This window comes from Mesoplodon mirus, assembly GCF_964341445.2.
Source record: "Mesoplodon mirus genome assembly, chromosome: 7".
Lineage (NCBI taxonomy): Eukaryota > Metazoa > Chordata > Mammalia > Artiodactyla > Ziphiidae > Mesoplodon > Mesoplodon mirus.
In genome coordinates, this window is record NC_138983.1 from 23,571,071 (window position 1) to 23,590,734 (window position 19,664).

A 19,664-nucleotide genomic window follows, 5' to 3' on the forward strand; every position below is an offset into this window, starting at 1 on the left:
AGCAGTGAACGATACAGATAGAAAGAGAGACAGACAGGGCTTCCCTGGTGGCACAGTGGTTGAGAGTACGCCTGCTAATGCAGGGGACACGGGTTCGTGCCCCAGTCCGGGAAGATCCCACATGCCACGGAGCGGCTGGGCCCGTGAGCCATGGCCGCTGAGCCTGCGCGTCCGGAGCCTGTGTTCCGCAGTGGGAGAGGCCACAACAGTGAGAGGCCCGCATACCGCAAAAAAAAAAAAAAAAAAAAAAGAAAGAAAGAAAAGAAAAGAGAGACAGACAAAGATAGAAGGAAAAAGAGAGAGAGAGAGAGATAGGAAGCAAGAAAAGAGAGAGAGAGAGAAAAGGAGGAAGGAAGAGAGAAAGAGAGGCTGTTACCTTTCTGTTTGAAGTAGGCAGAGAACTAATGCCATACCCTCTTCTAAATTAACCCTTCTCTCACCCCAAATGATGACCTGCACAGTCATGTCTGCGAAAGCCCGTTAAATCTCTCAAGCTGGATCCAGGGACCAATTCCCTCTCCTCCCCACAAACCTCAAATCTACCATTACATCTCCCTCCCTCACCTCTCTCCAGTCTGTCCACTCCCTCCGTCTACATGGCAGACCACCAAGAGCCTCCATATGGATTACACAGATGGCCTCCCAGCCATGGTCTCTCTCTGAATCTTGGCCTCTGATCATCACTGCTCCACCCTGCAAACACAGTGGTTTTTCCTAGCGCAAGTCTGATCATGCCCTTGGGACTCTCCCTGCTCTTGGAATAAAGTCCAATTTCCATGGCCCACAGCTTCTGCAGACCTTCGTTAGAACCCTCTGGCCTCTCTATCCAAAGGCCCCAGGGCAGCATCCATGCACTTGACGGTTGAGTCATCTTTAGCTGTCGAAGCACCCGGCACACAGGCAGGCAGGGTAAGTCGCCTTTAAATGCGTGAGATGGACCGACAGTTCTCCAGCTAACAGAAGGCAGAGAAGCCCCCTCTCACTGGGTCCCGGCCCCCTACGGGGTGGGTATTTATACAGATGCTGATGAACTGTTTGCTTAGACACCATACTACAAATAAACAGGAAATTAATTATCCAACTTTGAAGTCCCATTCTGAGTTTAATTGCAAGCTGCATAATTGCTTTACATTTCTAAAAACCCTCCGCCATCAACGTGCAGCATTTAAGTTATGAACATCCTGCTGCTGCCTGATGCCTGAGATCAGTGGGTGTGGGCTGGCTCCTGCCTCCCCTGATGGTATATCCACCAGGAGGTGGCTTAGGCTCTGCTTTGGGGACACAGTTGGAGATATTCCTGACATACCCCTTTGGAAGGGCCTTAAAACACCTCAACTAGAGGACCTTTGACCCACAGAACGAATTCCAGGGAAAGCAAAGATAACTGCATATCTCGGGCACGTAAGGGAACATAGTGATTTAGAGAGTGAGCTTTGGAGTCAGGGTCAAATCCTTACAAGCTGTGTGATCCTGGGCAGGTTACTTAACCTCTCTGAGCCCCCTGCACCCTAACCTATAATGTGAAGATAGTAACAGGACAAATGGTACAAAGTAGGTATGAGGAGCAAATGAGATCATCTAAATTAAAAACTGTGCACGGTGGTTCAGACGTGGTCAGAACTCTACCTATGTTCACTGGTTTGCTATTGTAACTTTATTGGGGCTGCTACTTCTCATAGGGAGGTAGAAGCTGTAGTCAAAAGCCTAAATACCACAAGAGTGACCGAACAGCCGCAAACATTTATTGAGTAATTGCTACATTCCAGTCCTGTTCTATGTGTTTCACAAGCATCAATTCATTTCATTCTAAGAATAACCTTATGGGCCAGGATGATTTTATGCCATTTTATAGATGGGAAAATTAAGGCACAGAGAAATCAAGGAACCAGACCAGGATTAAACAGCACTCCTATCTAAGTTCAAAAATATAAGCGCAAGACCCCTTCCTCTCTAGCACTGTTTTATTTTCTGATTCTAACTTTCATAATAAATTATTCATAACTGATATTCTTTCAAACCCCTGTTCAGCCAATCCCCAACTCCAATGCAAACCTGAAGTATTATTATATTAATATTTCCATAACACAAATAAATAATAAAATAGAGTCTTTACAATCTGTGTATTTAGCTTTTACCAATCATATTTCCAGTCTTCTTCTTTCAAAGAGAAGTACAGTTAGTTTACAATGTTGTGTTAGTTTCAAGTGTACAGCAAAGTGATTCAGTTATACACACACACATGCACACACACATATATTCGTTTTCAGATTCTCTTACATTATAGGTTATTACAAGATACTGAGTATAGTTCCCTGTGCTATACAGCAGGTCCTTGTTGTTTACCTATTTTATATATAGTAGTGTATATATGTTAATTCCGAACTCCTAATTTCTCTCTCTCCAGTCTTCTTTATTAAGATCACGAGAGCAAGTGTCCAGAAGTTTGGGTGTTATTTATTGTTTAATGTGTATCTTTCTTTTAAAACATGAAAGTAATGTACTCAGTGTAAAAAAAATTGGGAAATGCTTAAAACTAGACATAAAGTACCCATCGAGCCACCACCAGAGATGACCACTGCTTACATTTGGTGACTTGTCCTCCAGGCTGATCCTGCATAGTTTCGTTTACAGAATCGAGCTCACAGGATGCACTCAGCAGTGGCTTTCACACTGGGTGGCTACACATGTTCAAATTAACTATTCAAGACACCCACTGGTCTTACAACATAGGTCCTTTGTAGATCTTAGCTTCACAGAGTTCTTTCTTCCTTTCAGCAGAAATTTAAAAATTCACAGACATGCCATATAACACCAGGAACACTGGAACTCCTGGAGACTAAAAACCAAAGGGCAATTCAGACCACCCCGCATCCTGTCACTGGATATGTTAACAAGCTCCCACTAGAAAACCCAAACAAGGCTGACAGTCCCAGTGGATGACCCAGGCAGGCACCAGACTTCCTTGCCCCAAAGCCACAGCCAACAACCAGCTGGCTGCTTCTCGGGACCAGTATTCCAACCGTGACCAAGGGTCAGACTCCCCTCACTTCTCTGAAAGCTGGGCGTGGCTAAAATGAGGCTGGCAGGGTCTCTGTGATAACTCTCTTTAATAAGAGGTCTGAGCATTTTGGGAAGGATGAGCGATGACACTGGGATAAAGGAAACCCTGATCTTAGTGGGTATCAGCCTCTATTTAGGAATATGGTGCAGGATGGGAGTTGCAAAGGCTGCCAAGAAGAGCAGGCCCATGTCTGGAAACTGAGGGGTGACAGGTGATGCTTTATACAGAGAAGTCAGTAGAGGTGGGTGGAAAGAGCAGGTAGCAGAGACCAACAGAAGGGAGGAGAAAAAAGGGATAGAGAGCAGTGGGAGAGTGCTAAGGCTTCCTGCAGGGAGCCTGCTGAAGCCTAGAGGGGGTAGAAGGCAAGGAAGAGAGGGGAAAACAGAACTAAACTCTGCAAATGAAGGATGAGGAGATGCATGACGTGCACAGATCACCACGCACACAGCTCCAAACTGGCCTTGTTTGTCACTGGCTGGGGCCCAGATAAGCCGACAGCATCTTCCATCAGATGCCTCCCAAGAGGAGTGGCTGGCCTGGCATAATAGCCTGGACGGGGGTGGGGGTGGGGTGGGGTGGGGGGATGGGGGGTGTTGGAGGGATGGAACAGGACCATGGGGCGCAGCAGTCGCACCTTCCACGTGGCTTGGAACAAACGTGCCCCTTCTTTGAGCAAGAACACATCATTCTCCAACAACAAAATTACCTGTCCAATGCCCCAAAAAGATTTACAGAACTTTGTGCAGAGGCTCGTCTCCCAAACCTATTTACTTTGAATAGCAAGACTGACTTCGAACAGTTGGGTGCTCAGTAGTGGAAGGCAGCGCAGGACATAAGAATAACCCTGCCATCGCTGTGTCACTTCGGAGGGGCCGTCTCACACTGAGTGAGGTGGTATAAGGAGGGCTGCATCAGGGTGCCGAGCTCATGGACAATCCCGTTGACCTACTGAGGCCTCCGTTTCCCTTTCTATAAATAAAAATTCATTCATTCGTCCATTCTAATGTAATATGTGCCACTAATAATAATAATAATTAAAATATGAATAACGTGTATGATGATAGTAATAGCAGTTAATATTTACTGAATGCTTACTGTGTACCAGGCTCTATACTATAAGCATTTCTATGGGTTAATTAATTCACTCTATATGATAACTTTATCATTACCCCCATTTTACAGATGGAGAAACAGAGGACAGAAAGATACAGTCATTGGCCTAAGGTCACATAGTCCACAGTAAGTGGCAGAGCTGGGATTTGAACCAGGCAGTTGCTTCCAGAGCCCAGGCTCTAAAGCACTCTACTGCCTCTGTGTTCCAGGGTCTGGGAACACACAGGTGAACAAACAAGTATGACCCCTGCTTGCATGGAATGTACAGTCCCGAGGGGAGACTTGAAATAACGGATAAACACTTAATAACCACCCAGGAGAAACACATAGAATGCTGTGATCAAGAATATGAAGAGCAGGGCTCCCCTGGTGGTGCAGTGGTTGAGAGTCCGGCTGCCGATGCAGGGGACACGGGTTCGTGCCCCGGTCTGGGAGGATCCCACATGCAGCGGAGCGGCTGGGCCCGTGAGCCATGGCCGCTGAGCTTGTGCGTCCGGAGCCTGTGCTCCACAACAGGAGAGGCCACAACAGTGAGAGGCCCGTGTACCGCAAAAAAAAAAAGGATATGAAGAGCAAAGGGAGGACAGCCTGCTTAAAGAGAGTGACCAGGGGAGCTGTGATCCTTGCAGGGGTGGCGTTCTAGGCAGAGGTAACAGCACCTGCAAAGGCCCTTAGACAGGAAAGAGCTTAGCACATCTAAGAAAGGGAAAGGAGACCATGGGGCCAGAGCCAACTGGACAAGGTGGAGAATATCAGGAAAAGCTGCGTTTGGAGACCAGCTGGGAGCTGGAACATACGGGCAACTGCAGTCTTTGGCGAAGAGTTTAATCTCACTCCAAGTACTGATACGTGAAAGAACTCCCAAAATACCGCCTTGCAGAACACAATCAGGAGGGCCATGGTTAAGTGAATTGCTAGGCCACACCCAAGCTGTGTGACTCTTTTCAAGTTACTTAACCTCTCTGGGCATCAGTCTCCCTATCTGTAAAACAGGAATTATAATAATACCTACCTCATGGGGTTGTTGTGAGTATTAGGAAGGTCAGTTATACATGTAAGAAAAACACCTAGGCTAGTGCTGGGCATATAATAAGAGCTCGTTTGTGGGTTACTTGGTGGACCCTGCGCACCCCCGCTCCCATCCACCAAAACTTCCAAGTTTTTGCCATGTATTCAATAAGTTTCCTCTTTTAGTAGGGGAGGCGGTGGTAAGGGTAGAGCCAAGAAAGAGAAGGAATGAGGCAAAATTAATCTGCACCCAATACTGCTTGTAGCCATTACGGTGACAGGCACCACATAAACACATAAACAGCACTGAAGACCAGCTTCCTTGGCCAGCTGTTGCCATCAGCCACTTTAGACAATTATGCAGGCAGACGCATAACCTTTATATAATTAAGCATTCCCTGACGCTTTATTTGCAGCTCTTCTTTTTATTCCCTCCCCCTTTTATTTAGTCTGCTTTCAACTGTGAAGGTCCAGATGCCGGCTTCACTTGGATGCGCTGACTTACAGTCATTTTGAGTTAAGCTTTATTTTACTGTCTGTGTAAATAATGAGGCAGAGGCAGACTCAATAAAAGGCAGCCCTGGCTGGAGTCACAGTCTGGTTCCAGGACTGCAGCAGGCCTTCAGGAATCTGGGGGGTTGCCACGGAGAGTTAAGCGGGGAGGCGCTTTGCCACAGCCAGGGAAGTCTCCTGGAAAACAAGGCATCCTAAAGGCCAGGGGGCAGACATTCATGACCATGGCCGCCTCCCCCTCCAAATTCAGTGTAAAAAACATTGCTGTTCCCAATTCTTCACTTTTTCCTGCACTCACGCCCTTGGCCATGCAACCATGCCATTTCTCTCACTAGAGGTACAGTACGCTTCCTGCACCACTGACTTTGGCCTTGGGCATGTGACTTACTCTGGCCCTCAGGACCGCAGTATGTGCCACGAGCAGAGGCTTAAACTATGCTTGTGCAGCTGGGTGTGGTCTTCTGCACTTCTGACACTATCACGAAAACAACAGGCCCTGGGTAGCCCGTGTCTTCTCCCAGAAGCAAGAGAAACAGGTAGAGCACACCTGAGCCCCACCTACAGAACGAAGCCAGGCCTGGCCTGCATCAGCGGAAGCCTACCAAACTACAGACGGGGTCCAACTCTCATACTGCATTATGTACATTTCAAAATATCCACTGGTGGTTACTCGTGTGACGGTACCTGCTCGAGTACTCACTGTCGGTGTGGGGAGTACACAGAGAGCTAAAGCGGTGTGGCGACTCTGTGCTTCCCTCCTTCCCTGGACTCTAAGCTCCTCAAGGTCTGGGTCTGGGTCTTATTCCCGTTGGTCTCCCAGCGCCCCAGACAGTGTCTGCATAATAATAATCATAATCGCAACAGCCATAGCAACAGTGAATCACAGCAGCTACTATCTGCTATGCGCTTCCCACGTGCCAAGCACTACGCTAACCCTTTTTTTTTTTTAATGTTAGGGTAGGAGTTTATTAATTAATTAATTTATTTTTGCTGTGTTGGGTCTTCATTTCTGTGCGAGGGCTTTCTCTAGTTGCGGCGAGCGGGGGCCACTCTTCATCGCGGTGCGCGGGTCTCTCACTGTCGCGGCCTCTCTTGTTGCGGAGCACAGGCTCCAGACGCGCAGGCTCAGTAGTTGTGGCTCACGGGCCTAGCTGCTCCGCGGCATGTGGGATCCTCCCAGACCAGGGCTCGAACCTGTGTCCCCTGCATTAGCAGGCAGATTCTCAACCACTGCACCACCAGGGAAGCCCCTACGCTAACCCTTTACCAACATTATTTCATCTGCTAATCATAGTAAATGAGGAGATGGTCTTGTCCCCATTTTTCAGAGGAAAAAACTGAGTCTTGGAAGGGTTATTCCATCAGTTCTTAACCCTCAAATGTGCAGAGCAAGCCCTTTCCATGTCCTCCCTCACCCTGAGCCTCCATTTCCTTGACCACGGCTCTACCTCAGACAGTCTCTGAGCTGTTCATCTAGATCCCCTCACTTGCTCTCGTGGGTACACAGCACAGGCCTTACTTGCTGTTTTCTGTCTGTGCACCCAGTCACCCAAACCAAACTGTAAGGTCCTAGGGGGCAGGGATCACGTCTTTAGAATGTGGTAGTTAAGAGCTTTGCCTCTGAGGTCACAAGAGTGTGGGTTCAAATCCTGGCACTGCCGTTTACTGGATGACTGTACAGTCAGGGTTCTCCCAAAGGACAGAACCGATGGGAGACGGGATCAACAGACACACACAGACTGATTGATCTACTGTGAGGGATTGGTTCAGGCAATCATGGAGGCTGAGAAGCCCCACGGTCTGCCCTCTGCAGACTGGAGGCCCAGGGAAGCCAGGGGTGTAGCTCTAGTCCAAATCCAAAAGCCAGAACCAGGGAGTGAACAGTGTTAAGCCTCTGTCTGAATCTGAAACCCCAGGACCGGGAGAACCAATGTCCAGACATCTGAGGGGAGGAGATGATGGATGGTCCCGCAGAGAGAGTGAATTTACCCGCCCTCCACCTTTTTGTCCTCAATAGATTAGATGAGGCCCACCCACACTGGGAAGGGCCCCCTGCTTTACTCAGTCCATGATTCAAATGCTGATCTCTTCCAGAAACATCCTCACAGATACACCCAGAAACGTTTTACCAGCTCTCTGGTCATCCCTTAGGATGGTCATCCTAAGGGACGACCAGCCAAGGGGTCACATAAAATCAACCATCACAGTGACCTTATGCCAGTTCCATAACCTCCCTCACCTCATATCCTCCCCTGTAAAAAGGAGAAACTGCTTCAAAGGATCCAGTGCAGTGTAAAACTAATGCCCGGTGCCTGGCAGAGTATGGGCAATACTACCGCTGACGGCTGCTCCCTCCAGGGTCCCCAGATGGTGGGCACTGCGTTTGCAAAGAAGATCGTCTCACACCTTGGCCTGTGGTCTCACGATGGTACAGCCTTACCCTTCCAAGCTGGAGGTGACCTTTTGGCTCACAGACCATGAGAGAAGCAAAGCAGCCAAGAATTCCCAGCATCCATCACCTCAGATAGCCCATCACGCTTTCCTCCTTCACAGAAACCAGCTCTTCCCGCCTGAACACTTCTGTGAAGGTCTCTCTCCTGAGACACGGCTTCTCCGGAATTCCACAACCAGCAATATTTTGCTGGAATGGTAACAATTTGATACACATGCTGTACCATCTTCTCAGAATTCATCGAGGTCTTGCTGATCCTAGGTGAGCCCTCGCTGGCCTGCCCTGCACCCCGCAGAGCACAGGCACCCCTTTAGATGTCGGGGTCCGGTGCTCCCGGGGCATACGCTGACTTGATGGCACTGCCATACTTTTCTTACATGGCCACAGGCGGCCAGGTAAGCTCGGTGGTCCCTCACTCGTATTCCAGCCTCGTCTCTGTGCTCCACCACCCATCCCTCATCCTCCCCGTTACTACCACAGAAATGCTTCCTCTCCTCCAGGCGCCTTCTGGCTTCGGGCATCACTTTGACGGAGGCAGACTCTGTCTGCGGATTTCGGTCTAATTTTCTCCCATAAATCAGTCCTCCCTTCCCATGGCCACTGCTGTTCTGTCTCAGTTGCTCCTCTAGATGTTCGTTCATTTCATCCAATTGTATATTCAACGGATGGTTACCGAGTGCCAAGTGTGTGCTGGGGACCAGGGACAGAAGTGTGAAAGGGAGAGGCAGTTCAGCCGCGTTGCCGAAACATGGAAAGTGCAGACTGCTATCTGGAGCTGGGTTGCAGGGTTCAAATCTGGCCTCTTGACCTATTAGCTGTGTGACCCAAAGCAAATTAACCAACCTCTCTGGGCCTCAGTTTCTTTTTTGAAATTAATTCTTCAAATATTTATTAAGAGCAAAAGGAAATGGTGATGTCCAAGCAATCTCCACACAGATTACCCTGTGGCCCTATCTCCTCCTCTGGATCCTTCCAAAGACCCCACACCTGGTCTCTGCAGGATTTTGTTCACACTTGTGGTGACATAATGACACGCCCCCTTCTAAGCTGCAGTCTGGGTCTCTTAGATCTCAATTTAGGGTTTTTTTTTTTCAAATAATAAACTCAACATTTTAATATCTATGTCCTTATACAGTTGTTCTTTTTATTTTTTATTGAGGTAAGTTCCATGTGTACAATATTATATTGGACTTCTGTATATACTATGGTGTGCTGCTCACCACCAAAAATTCAGTTTCCATCTGTCACCATACAGTTAACCCTCTTCACCCATCTCACCCTCTCCACCATCCTTACCCTCCAATAACTCTCTCTCTTGATCTGCATGTTTGTTTTTGCTTGGTTTGGTTTATTCATTTATTGGGGGGATTTTATTTGTTTTTATATTCCACATATGGGTGAAATCATATGGTATTTTTTTTTCTCCATCTAACTTATTTCACTTAGTATAATACCCTGAAGGGCCATCTATGTTGTTGCAAATGGCAAGATGTCATCCTTTTTATGGCTGAGTAGTCTTCCATCACATATAGATTCCATATATATATATGGAATATTCCATTATATTATAGGATATTCCATTCCATTATATAACATATATAATGTGTGTTTATATATACATAGATATATATGTGTGTGTGTGTATATATATACATATATATATATATGTATATATATACACACACATACCACATCTTCTTTATCCATTCATCTGTTGATGGACACTTAGGTTGTTTCCACATATTGGCTATTGTAAATAATGCCACGATGAACTTTGGGTTGCATATATCTTTTCAAATTAGTGTTTTTGTATTCTTTGGATAAATACTCAGAAGTGGGATAGCTGAAACATATGGTAGCTCTATTTTTAGTTTTTTGAGGAACCTCCACACTGTTCTCCATAGTGGCCGCACCAATTTACATTCCTACCAACAGTGCACAAGAGTTCCCTTATCTCCACATCCTTGCCAGTACTTGTTATTTCTTGCTTTTTTTGTTAACAGCCATTCTAACAGGCGTGAGGTGATATCTCATTGTGGTTTTGATTTGCATTTCCCTAATAATTAGTGATGATGAACATCTTTTCATGTGCCCGTTGGCTATCAGCATGTCTTCTTTGAAAGAATGTCTATTCAGATCCTCTGCCCATTTTTAAATTGGTTTGTTTGTTTTTCTGTTGTTGAGCTGTATGAGTTCTTCATATATTTTGGGTATTAACCCCTTATCGAATACATTACTTGCAAATATTTTCTCCCATTTGGTAGGCTGACTTTTCATTTTGTTGATGGTTTCTTTTGCTGTGCAGAAACTTTTTAGTTTGATGTAGTCCCATTTGTTTGTTTTTGTATTTGTTTCACTTCTCTGAGAAGGCATATCTAGAAGGATATTGCTAAGACTGATGTCAAAAAGCATACTGCCTATGTTTTCTTCTAGGAGTTTTATGGTTTCAGGTCTTACATTCAAGTCTTTAATCTATTTCCAGTAGATTTTTGTGTATGGTGTGAGATAGTTGTCTACTTTCATACTTTTGCATGTGGTTGTCCAGTTTTCCCAGCACCATTTATTGAAGAGACTATCCTTTCTCCATTGTATGTTCTTTGCTCCTTTGTAGTAAATTAATTGTCCATATATGTGTGGGTTTATTTCCGAGCTCTCAATTCTGTTCCATTGGTTTATGTATCTATTTTTCTGCCAGTACCATCCTGTTTTGATTACTGTAACTTTGTGGTTTGTTTATTTATTTGGCTGCCTGTGGTCTTAGTTGCGGCATGTGGGTTCTTTGTTGTGGCACATGGGTTCTTTGTTGTGGCATGTGGGATCTTTCGCGGTGGCATGAGGGCTCTTCATTGTGGTGCATGGGCTCTAGAGCACACAGGCTTGGTTGCCTGGCAGCATGTGGGATCTTAGTTCCCCAACCAGGGATCAAACTCACATCCCCTGCACTGGAAGGTGGATTCTTAACCACTGGACCACCGGCAAGTCCCAATTACTGTAACTTTGTAGTACAGTTTGAAATCAAGGAGTATTATATCTCCAACTTTCATCTTTTTTCTCAGGATTGCTTTGGCTATTCGGGGTCTTTTGTGGTTCCATACAAGTTTTAGAATTTTTCTCTTCTATTTCTGTGAAAAATGTTCTTGGGGTTTTAATAGGGACTGCAGTGAAGCTGTAGATTGCTTTAGGTAATATGGACATTTTCACAATGTTACTTCTTCCAATCCATGAGCACAGAATATCTTTCCATTTATTTATGTCCTCTTCAATTTTGTTCAGCAATGTCTTACAGTTTTCAGTGTACAGGAGTTTCACTTCCTTGGTTAAATTTATTCCTAGGTATTTTATTCTTTTTGTTACAATTGTAAATGAGATTGTTTTCTTAATTTCCCTTTCTGCTAGTTCATCATTAGTACATAGAAACACAGCATATTTTTGTATGCTGATTTTGTTCCCTGCAACTTTACTGTATTCGTTTATTGTTTCTAGTACTTTTTTGGTGACGTTTTCAGGGTTTTCTATATATGAAATCATGTCACCTGCAAATACTTACAGTTTTGGGGTTTCATTTTTTTTCACTGATAAAGTGTGGATAATAGTTATTGCCTCATGGGGTTCTTGCAAGGTTTAAATGATTGACATGTACGAAATGCTCAGAGAAGTGCCCGCACATAGTAAACAGGCACATGACTTAGTACAACTAAGTACAACTATTTTCCACTTTGTACAACTAGGGCTGCTACTACCACTACCTGCAGAGTAAAAATATTATTATTCAGGTGAAAGAGGTTGCCACTGGCTTGATGAAGGAGAGGTACATGGTATGATGAAGTCATCCAATGAGGAAGGGATCTGACCACTTTTTTAAAAAAGCTTGCTACATCATCACACATACACACGTTTCTCAGCTCCTCCTAACTGAATATAAATCTCAAGAAAGAAAGGACTGTCACGCACTACTTGTGAACTTGTCCCCAGACCAGAAATATAGCTGAGGGAGTCCAGGTAGTGTATTTATTAAAAGACAAAGCAGGCAAGGGTGCCAAGACAATTCAAAGGGGAAAGAACAGCTTTTCAACAAAAGAGGCTGGGACAACTGGATATCCACAGGCAAAGGAATGAATCTGAACTCCTGACTCACACCATATATAAAAATGAACTCAAAACGGATCATAACCTAAATGTAACGGCCAGAACTATAAAACTCTTAGAAAAAACATAGGAATAAATCTTTGGCACCTTGGAGTAGGCAATGGTTTATTAGATATGAAACCAAAAGTACAAACAAAAGAAAAAAATAGATGAATTGGACTTCATCAAAATTAAAAACTTTTGTGCTGCAAATGATACTGTTAAGAAAGTGAAAAGGCAGCTCACAGAATGGGAGAAAATATTTGGAAATCATATATCTGATACGGACTTGTTTGAAGAAGATATAAAAAACACTTGCAACTCAACAATAAAAAGACAAATAACTCAACTTAACAATGGGCAAAGGATTTGAATAGACATTTCTCCAAAGATGATTAAAAAATGGTCAATAAGCACATGAGAAGATGCTCAATATCATTAGTCATTAGGAAAATGCAAATCAAAATCACAGTGTAATACTGTTTCACACCATAAGGATGGCTACAATAATAATAATAATAAGACAATTACAAGTGTTGGTGAGGATCTGGAAAAATCAGAACCCTGCTGATGGTAATGTAAAATGGAGCAGCCACTTTCAAAAACTGTCTGGCAGTTCCTCAAAGCATTAAACATAAAGTTATCACATGACCCAGCAATGCCAATTCTAGGTATATACCCAAGAGAAATGAAAACATAGGTCCATACAAAATTTGTACATAGATGTCCATAGCAGGATTATTTATAAGAGCCAAAAAGTGCAAATAACTCAAATGCCCATCAACTGATGCATAGGTAAATAAAATGTCATATATCCATACAACAGAATAATATTTGCCAATAAAAAGGAATGAAGTACTGACACATGCTACAACTTGGATGAACCTTGGGAACATGCTAAGTGAAACAAGCCAGTCACAAAAGAGCACATATTATAGAATTCTACTTATATGAAATGTCTAGAACAGGCAAATCTATAGAGACTGAAAGGGTGGAGGGAGGAGTGCATGGGGTTAGTGGGGATGACTGCTCATGGGGACAGGATTTCTTTTTGGAGGAATAAAAATGTTCTAAGGGGCTTCCCTGGTGGCGCAGTGGTTGAGAGTCCGCCTGCCGATGCAGGGGACACGGGTTCGTGCCCCGATCCCGGAAGATCCCACATGCCGCGGAGCGGCTGGGCCCGCGAGCCATGGCCGCGGAGCCTGTGTGTCCGGAGCCTGTGCTCCGCAACGGGAGAGGCCACAGCAGTGAGAGGCCCGCGTACAGCAAAAAAAAAAAAAAAAAAAAAAAATGTTCTAAAATTAGACAGTGGTCCAACTGTGTGAATATACTACAAAACACTGAATTGAGCACTTTAGATGGGTGACTTGTATGGTATGTAAATTCCATCTCAATAAAGCTGTTTGAAAAATCCCAAAACAATCTAATATACTTTCAATTAATACCTCCTGTACTGGTGTTCAGGACTCCCAAATTGAATACAGAGTTCAGTTTAGAGCCTTCGATTGGCAGAAAGTGAGGTATTTCAGACACACATTCTTATTTTTTTGCTTCTGTTGTTGGGAGATGTGTATGTGTCAAATGACACAGTGTATAATGTGTCAAAACCATTTACAATATCATGCAGATGTTTTTCCCTCTAATTACTAACTCCTAAGTTCTTTTACCCCCTCACAAAGAGCATAATGGGAAAAGACCTGAGTTTCAGGGTCTGAAGAATTGGATTCCTGTCCGGCCTTGTCATTTCCAAGCTGTGTGACCTTAGACAAATCACTTCCTGGGCCTCCATTTCATCCTTTAAAAAAATCAAAGAGTTTATCTAATGTTTCTCAAGCAGAGAGAGAATACCATTAATGGTATTTGGGGGAGGGGGGCCCAATTCTTTGTGAGACTGCACCCCACGATGAAGGGCATTCAGTTTCCCTGACCCCATCCACTAAATGCCAATCATGTCTCCACCTCCCGCCCTATCATTTTGAAATTCACCATCAACATTTCCAAATACCCTCTCTCTCACCTACATTTCTCCAGGGTAACTCTTTTAGCTCCAAACAGTCCTTGCCACTGGCCATACTGCCTTCCTCTTTAGTAATTTCTGCCTCCATAGAACCCTGATCACACTCATTTCCACTTTCCAGGTCTTTCCTCGGTGGATATAAACATCTTACAGAATCATCTGAATTTTACTACCAGATTGGGAGCTAAAGGGTTGACCAAGCAGAGAACAGTGCCATTTAAGGCATTTCTGAACTGGCAGAGCCCACGTGGACCTCAGTCGTGTGGACATCGCTGCAGCCATGGCCATCATGCTGCCTGTCACACTGTCAGACTGCATGGGGAGCCGGGGACTCAGGCAACTACCGGTCCAGTTCCAGCTGGGGTGCTGCGATTCTTCAGATTCATTCTCTTTGATTGAGTTTGAAAATTCATGGTGTGGTTCTGATTCAAAATACTTTTAATGAAAAACAATAAGGGACAATAATGCAAACAAAAAAAAGACAACAGCAGAACGAAGATTAGTTTAGAACCCAGCAAAACCCTTCTGGTTTTTGCTTCACGTTTCAGTTCTTATCCCAGTTTTAAATATAGCATGTATTCAATATGATGTTTAGTCATATTTTAACACCCTCTGTGCGAATTTTGCAATTCTAATAGAAAACACGCCATAAGTTAGTTTGAGGGGACTCGTCTTTTCTGCACATCTCAAAGTGGGATTGTGTAGAATGGATGATCAGTCACTCCAGAGACTTTTTCCCTCTTTTCTTCCAGATTCTACCTCACAATTTTTGCTCTAGAAGATGACCCTGCAATCAGAAGACTAATCTTTGTTCCTCGTGATAAATCATCAAAGTAATTTCTTCCAAACTAATCAAGACTTACACATGTCTTTTAAACTGGTGCTGGTCCTTAGAAATGGAGAAAATCACATAATGTAGGGGGCCTGCTTATTCAGTGATGCATCCCAAATGCCCAACACAATAATATCTGCTGAACGAACAAAGGCTAATATGAATTCACCTCTGTTACTTACCAGTAAGACAGCTTCTCCAAGGACATAACCAGGGAAGTTATTACTGAGACACTCTGACAACAGAAGCCCCTCCTGAGCAACCCACACCCCTGATTCCTTGGCAGAGGGTCTGCTCAACCCAACCTCTATCTGAATGTTCACCATCTGGAATGTTCCACTGCTTTTTCCACTTGTGTAGGCCAGAAAGCAAGATGCCAAATGAAACCAAGCCTGGGGCCTGGCTCCTTGCTGGTAGGCAGGAAGGAGAAAACCTTGTTAGCTGTCAGAGAGAGAGCACCCTGGAGAGCTCACCTGATTCTTTTACATTTAGTGTTTCTCCAAAGAGGAAAAGGCTCCGGCCAGCAGCTATGGTGGTTGCTGGTTATAGAGAGGAACGCTAACCCCTGGGGAATGGAACCCGCACTCAGGAGTACCTGCTCTGAGCTCCATGCTCTGGAGCCTTCTCTCACTTTTCCTTCCAGCAATCCTGCAGGCAGGCCTTGTCATCTTGGTGTTGAAGAGGCTCAGAGTGGTTAAGCAACTTGCCCAAAGTCACAGAGCTGCTAAATGGCAGAGCTTCCGCCTGCAAAGTCTGGTGTCTGAATGTGTTGTATCACGAATATGGCTGATACCGCTGCAAGGTGATGGGAGGTCTTGGAAAGCAGCTGGCTCCGAAATTTATACCTAAAGTCTGATTTTTTTTTTTTAACTTTCTCACATCGAATGTTCTCTGTATCCTCTGTGCCTACACAGGGCTGGCAGAGAAAATCAAAGCCCCCCAGGTAACTGTCTCACGCTGAGGAAGTGGTGGGTTAGGGACATGGGCTCAGCTTCCATCAGAAGCACCTTATGCAGCCCCCGTGAATTATGGGGTGACTGTGGGGTGACCAGGAGTAGCTCTGTGTGACTGAGACATGACACAGCAGAGCCTGCTGGTCAGCAGCCTTTCCGGTCTATGTGTGCAACACCCTCTTCGTGAGAGCTCAGGAACGTAAGGACCACACGAAAGCCCTCTTGGGAAATGAGAGGCCCAGTGGAGGGTTTGAGCCAATCAGCTTCTTTCTTTCAAGGAGCAGATTAATGGCAAAGGAAGATGCCTTTCGATTGACTGAGGTTCCAATTAGCAACAACTGCATAACAAATCATCCCCAAATGGCTCAAAACGATGACAGTTCATTATCTCTCACAGTTTCTGTGGTTCAGGAATTCAGGAAAGGAGAGGCACTTCTGGCTTGGGGGGGTCTCACATACTGTTGTAATCAGACAGTGGCGAAGGCAGCCAGGGGCCACCCAGGCATCTCTCTCCTCAGGGGCCTCTCCAAGGTCTCTCTGTATAGACTAGTTTGGGCTTCCTTACAACATGGCAGCCTCAGGGCAGCTGGACTGCTTACGTGGCTTCTGAAGCTTTCAACAGGGAGTATTCCAAGAGCAAGGAGGAAGCCGCATGGCCTTTTATAGTCGTAGAAATCACATAGCATCACTTCTATCATACTCTGTTGATCAAAAGAGTCACAAAAGCCAGGCCAGTTTCCAGGGGAAGGCTCCACTTCTCGATGGAAGGATGACAAAGAATATGTGGACATATTTTAAAACTGTCACACTCAGATTGGGAGAAAGAGAGAAGTAACTGAACTGTGGATAGCATGGGGATGTGGACAGCGGGAAGGGACACACCAGAGAGTCACTTTCCCCAAATACACATTTCCAGAAGGGAAGCAGACAGGCACGGGTAGACCAAAAGAGTCTGAGGGAAAAATCTATAAAAGGTTCTGAGCCACAAGGGAAAGATTGCCTAACAAATCAGCTAATGAGGAAAAGCACCTGTCCTTGGAGATTTCCTTCAGAGGCAAACTGACCCAAACCTGTGGCCCACTGACTTCTGTGAAAAAAGCAAAATCAAATTCATGTTCCTGCCATCTAAAGAATAACTATCACCTTGATCACACTCCAAAATCAAAGTAAAAGCTTACAAAGGGTCACAACAGGCTTACAATAAATGAGACCATGAAGGAACAAAGAAATACGTGAAGTGCCTTTTCAACTATACATCTGGGGATGCAGAGGGGCTGCCCCCACTGGGTGTGTACCTGAGTTTCCCCAGTTGGCACTGCAGGGCACTCCAGCTCAGACCTGTTTCAGAGCCCAAGGAGGCAAGGCACACACCTCGGAGTGTTCTCCCTCAGGCTGTGGAAACGAAGGCCACTCAGATAGAAATCTGTGGTCTTGGGGTGGTCCATGTAGAAAGCCGACAAGACACGCTGCTGGCATACATCAACCTTTGAAATATCAGCTCAGTTTAAAAGAGACTGTGGCAGAGAGTGTGGCCAATTATTCCCCAGTATCTATCCATTCTCCCTTTCTGTCTTTTCAGATATATACTCCTGGGTTTTAGTTGAGCATATAAATACCCAAATGATTAAGAATACCTTTCTCAGCCTCTCTTGCAGCTAGTTATGGTCATATGACTAAGTTCAGGTCTCTGGATTAGAAATAAAAGTGACGTGTGCAACTTTCAGTTCATTGCCTTAAAAATGAAGCAGCCTATCCTGGTTTCCCCTTCTTTCCTCCTTCCTGATATCTGGGAAATAGTGACCTTTGGAGCAACCTTGGGGGAGGGCAGAGCTCCCTATTGGCCCAGACTGCTCATCTTTGGGATGTTATATGTGAGAGAATTCATCTTATTTAAGGTACTTATTTAAGTTATAACCTCCATCGTATTTTAGCCACTATATGTTGGGGTCTCTTTCTTACAGCAGCTTAGCCTATTTCCTAACCGATACATAGTCCCTGGACTGTCTCTAGTCTTTTAAACTAAGAACCTAATGTTAGAAAGAATCAGAGAGGAAACACGAGAAACCAGATCCTAAAGATTCCCCCCAGTTTGCTCACATCCCTGTTTTCTCTACATCTCCCATCTTCTGAGTCCCTCTTAATTGTCTGAAGTACGTAATATAAGTCTTCCATGATTCCATGAATGACTGACACTGACCACTCTTTCAGTAGATTATCACTTGTAACTCACTCAAGCCAGTTCAAATGAAGACAAAGTTTTGCTGTAGGTCCCAGAGGCCTCAGTGAAAGGTAGAGACGTTGGGCCTCATGGGAGCTAGAGCTGGGAATTGGGAAGCCATCCAGGATAAAGCAAATACCCTCTGCATCCCTCTCTGGGGGCTGCCACCTCTGGCCTCTTAGATGTCCCCTCTAAGCAGACCAGCACTCTCAACTGTGAATTCTGCCCTTTCCAACTGTGGCTGCCACGTTGCTGGGTCCTACCTCTACACAGTGTTTGCTCAGCCTCCTAAGGCTGATTCAACCCTGAGTGTCTGAGTTTGAGACAGTCATTCTGATTCGCTGCTGGCCAGCCCATGAAATGACTGATCGTGGGTCAGGTGTCTAAGCCTAGTTGAGTCAACGGTGGCTGAGGTGGTGGGGAACTGTCTTGGAAAGTGACCTTTGCCCTTCCAAAGGTCATGAGTGGAGCAGACGGTCAGGAAGGAGCTGAGGACAGGGCAGCTAACACGACATATTCAATATACTTTGGCACCCAGAATATATGGAGCATTAATGTATACATATTGTCAAACACAAGGGCTTAATGGGACATTTCTCAAGTTAGTAGTGTTGATCAAAGGAGTGGTTATGTACTCCTGGTCTTCGTCTCCAACTGAAAAATAAGTTACTAGGAAACAGAGCTGCTGCTAGGAAGTCTCTTGATTTCTCATAGCACTTAGCAGTGCGCTCTGCAAAGGAAGACCTTCAATAAAAGCTGACCCACTGACGGTAATTTGAGCAGCGCACACATTACAGAGGGCACAAGATCTCAGGGAAGAGAACTCACGGAAGGGAAACGTGGGTAAGTGTCATTTTGTGGCATTTCAGAACCAAAGACTAACCAGACATAACCTGCTGAATTTCCAGAGAGAAACAAGGAAGGAGCAAGAAAGAGGTGCTGGGAGCATTTGGGGGATATGACAAGATATCTGCAACATCAGAGCACATTTTCCTTTCCCACAGGTCACAGAGCTCTCAGGTAGCCACACCAGAGCCAAAAAAAAGAAAGATATTTACTGGATTGCATAACCCCAGGGAGATTTTCAAGCCTGTAGTCAAGGGTGGCAGATGGAAATACCCAGCATGTGGCCATCTAACCGCCCAAACTATTCTCATCCTGGAGAATTCACAGAATCTATTATTCTGCGGTCTCATTTACAGTATCCCCAAGTCGCAATTAGATCTCCCCTGCCAATGGGATAGCAAAGCTCTAAAGACCCACGGAGAATCAAAATTCTCACTGCAGGCAATGATAACCAGCCCCTCCTGTGAATTCCTTTACCAGAGCGGAGGATCTCATTTCTCCTGATTTTCCTCCTTGGGCTCCACCT

At 45.0% G+C, this 19,664-nt stretch overlaps 1 protein-coding gene across 4 annotated transcripts in view; it reads right to left on the bottom strand.

Annotated features, from left to right (window-relative positions):
- The window catches only part of LDLRAD3 (low density lipoprotein receptor class A domain containing 3), a 256,513-nt gene that overhangs the window by 89,155 nt on the left and 147,694 nt on the right, over nt 1-19,664 (bottom strand). The window lies entirely within an intron of this gene.